Source organism: Rhamphochromis sp. 'chilingali' (genome assembly GCF_963969265.1).
Source record: "Rhamphochromis sp. 'chilingali' genome assembly, chromosome: 5".
Classification (NCBI taxonomy): domain Eukaryota; kingdom Metazoa; phylum Chordata; class Actinopteri; order Cichliformes; family Cichlidae; genus Rhamphochromis; species Rhamphochromis sp. 'chilingali'.
The window spans coordinates 9,370,810-9,374,600 of record NC_137932.1 but is presented as its reverse complement, the minus strand read 5'-3'; the positions used below and the strand labels follow the sequence as shown (position 1 = coordinate 9,374,600).

The 3,791-nt window shown below is 34.5% G+C and overlaps 1 long non-coding RNA gene across 1 annotated transcript; it reads left to right on the top strand.

The window, feature by feature from the left end:
• The first annotated feature begins 343 nt into the window (after nt 1-343).
• On the top strand, nt 344-1,522 carry LOC308397509. Its single transcript, XR_013971793.1, has 2 exons — nt 344-681; nt 1,274-1,522. It is a non-coding gene; the product is annotated as an uncharacterized lncRNA (long non-coding RNA).
• The last annotated feature ends 2,269 nt before the right edge of the window (nt 1,523-3,791 follow it).

Genomic DNA, 3,791 nt, shown 5'->3' with positions numbered 1-3,791 from the left:
CATATATATATATATATATATATATATATATATATATATATATATATATACATATACATATGTATACATATATATATATATATATATATATATATATATATATATATATATATATATATATTCTATATATATATTCTATATATATTCTATATATATATATATATATATATATATATATATATATATATATATATATATATATATATATATATATATATATATAGAATGTTTCTTATTAACTCCAAACTGAAGGGGAAAGGGGGAACTGGATTTATCCATTTATTGAATGTACATGTTTATAAGTACATGTTGTTGGCCTTTATCTACTACAGCTCGTACACAGCAAATTCAAAAGTGTTAAATTTTTTGGTGTTAATAGTCTCCTTGCAAAAGTAGAGTTAATTTTACTCTAAGCAGAGTCACATTCTTTTAATGTAACTCTGAGGTGTAAAATGATAGTAGTTAAAATCGAGTGTTAAAAATGAGTGTTTCTATTTCAAATCTGGAGGTGTTACAATGGAAACATTAACTCTTGACCTCTTAACTCTGAACTCCTAGAGGGGCTATGACACCAACAGAGTAAATTCACAGACTCCGCCCCCAGCACGGCTCCAATCGAAGCTGAAGTGAAGCCGTTTCAGAACATTTTGCTCTACATATTTGAGTTGTTTGCCATGCTTGGTAAGTCATTTTTTCAAAGATTGTTTCAATTGTTATGAGCTTTTACTTCTGTGGCTCTTTGGAGTTGAGACAAAGCTGTGTGGAAGGCAGTAGCCATGTTGCTCGCTGATAGCATAATATTCTGTTTTAGCTAGCTGAAAGGTATTGTTTGCGGGCAAATACCACAGCCTTGAAAAAAAGCTTGCATGTGAATTTTCAGTCAAACTTTTGGTCAAATACACCTAAAACAATGTCTAGAATGTGAAATGTTGGTATAATGGTGCTACTTGAAGCCTGAAAACGATCGCCCATAAAAAAAAAAAATAAAAAAACGAGCAAACAGCAGTAGCAGACGTCCTGACTGGATTCTACGGTAGCATTTAGATCCCTCCAGAGTTTTGTGCGCACGGTTTAGGTAAAAATGAAAAAAAGTTGAGGTTTTACATTTAGTTCAGTATTACCTGTTGCCTGTGTCTTTGTCTTTTGGGAAAATACTTTACACAAGTAATGGCTCAAAGAGGATTCCTTTTTTTTTTTACTGTGCTGCAATTGTTTACTGGATTATTTGTGCCGTTAATTAGTGTCAACTAATTTTTATTCAATCTCCGCACAGGATATGCTTGTGAAGATGGAATATGGGGGAGAGCAGAAGTGCGTTGAAGTTCCACAAAGGGATGAATGAAGGACATGCATATTGTATTGAAGAAATAAGTGATGAGAATGCTGTTATTTGCATTTACCATGTCAGACCTTTTGATAAACAAAATTCTAATGAAAGTGAGAACATGTACACTGTTACATCTTTCAGAAAATGTTTTGAAATTGTGGTGCACAGTTCAGAATAAATGTTTTTCAAAAACCATTGCATCTTTTTAGTAAATGTTTATTTCCAAAAGAAATTTCTAGAAGTTCAGAACAGTAAAATTCCCGCTTTTTAGAATGAATTAGAAGATAACTCTTACGTAGTTAAACTAAAATACTCTTTGAGAGTTAATATATAAACTCTTAACACCAAGTGTTAAATTATCAACTCCAGACAGATTTGGTGTTTAACACTAAATCAGAGTTAACGTACCAACTCTCCAAAAAGAGTTAAATTAACACTCTCTGGTGTGGACCCATATAGACACTTTAATAGTGTTGAAATCAAATCCGACAGTGTTAATTTGGACATGCTGGATTTGCTGTGTAGGCTTTATGAAGGTATTCAGAAGCCTGCCTCCTTGCAGGCATTGAACAAAGATCCTTATTAGAGTGCGACACGTTTCTTTTTAAAATGAGATTATTTTCACCAAGTTCCGCTCCCTGTCCTTCAATTAATCTCACACAGGCAACGCCTGGATATTCTAAAACAACAACCCAAAATGAGCTTTTTGCAGTTCACACAGGTTCTCAGTTTATGCAGGGTAACACGTGTTGGAAATGGTAACATCCCTGACAATGGATAAAACCATCAGTCAGTAGGCTTATTGCGCATATTTGGGAATAAGGTTGGAAAAAGAGAATTTTAATTAAGGAAATACTAGATCGTGGTTGTTGCAATTCATATATTATGCATTATATTTGACCTGTTGTCTGATTACACTATACACACTTATAGTTTTCAAAGGATATCCAGGACACAGACATTGCATTACAGAAACATTTTAGCTGTTATTGACAAAGTCCCTAATGCCACAGGGTCACAGGTCGAGAATATCCAAAGTGCCATCATAGCTTCTTAAAGCTGCACCTCATTTCACAAAAACGGAAATCTACACCCTCAGCCGTGTTTAAGTGGATACTAAGAGGGTGTAAGTTGCAGCGGTGTGCACTGAAAAGACACTTGACTATGCACAAGCTGCCTTTGCTACGTTATGTGTTTCACAACAGATGCCACCCTTGAAAAAGAAAACCCAGACCTTCATCCAGACCTCATTATAAAAGTCAACCAGCAGGAAATGAGGCAGCCTAAGGATATTGTGAATCCTGATCAATCAGGCTGACAGTGATTTGGACCAATGGAAATGGAAGTGTCTGCACATGTCAGAGGCAGTGTGCTTAACATCCCATTTTCTCTTAGCTTATATTTAATGTAATTAAATGTCCCCACATAAATATATGACAAATGGTTAGAAGGAAAGCCAAAATGTAATAAGACAAACATAATTAGCCAGTTTGTATGCTTCCTGGAGACTGAGAGGACACAATAGATGACTGCATAATGGAAATCATTGGCTGATGCCATCCTCTTACAGCTATGCTGCCATTTACAGGAAAGCTTGTGAAACAAAATTACATGGAAATTAAATGATACTATAAATAGTATATTAAAGTAAGGTATAACCAATACATACATTTATACAAATATTGTCTTTGTATTAAATCTGGTTTACATTACTGTTATTACCATTCTTATTATTGCTATTAGGCAAAGTTCACATTTGCACACACAAACATTTTCAGACTAATGTCTTGTGAAACATTCATTCTGGACAGCTTTGCACAACTTTTTTCTAACTGACTGTTTAACTGCAGTATCTTTAAGAGCTTGGGCATCTTCCACAGTGTAGCTCACGATAATTAAATTCAAGGGAGATAATGCACTGTTGACTCCTTGCTCTCGCAATATTCCTGTGGTTCGTTTTATTGATTTGTGTGGCTTAGGCGAGACGTGTTGTTCCAGCAGAGGGGTGTACACTGCTTGAGAGAAACCAGAAGACACTTTGATCACCTCCACGAGACTGAGAGGTGTTAAGTAAACGGGGTGTCAGATGTTACTGATAATAAATTTTAAAGCAACTTGTTTTTTTATGTCACTGAATCCTTAAGTGCTTAAGCTTGCTGATCTACCTCAGGATCAACAGAAGGGAAGGTGTTCACTAAATATTTTTTCCTCACATTTTTGTTTAGTCCAGCATTAATTAAAAGTCTGACCCATTTAAAAATATATCCATGAATTTGAGATTAGCTCATTAGATTTGAAAAAAGAACTTTTACAAGGAAAGAGACTTCCTGCCCACCTTGCAATCTGCTTTTAGAGAAAAATAAATGACCTTTGAAACAAAAAACATTACATCTACATTGTGAATAATTTCTTGCAAAGACTATGCAGGCCCACAGCTGCACATTCATTGCAGATTCATTTTTTT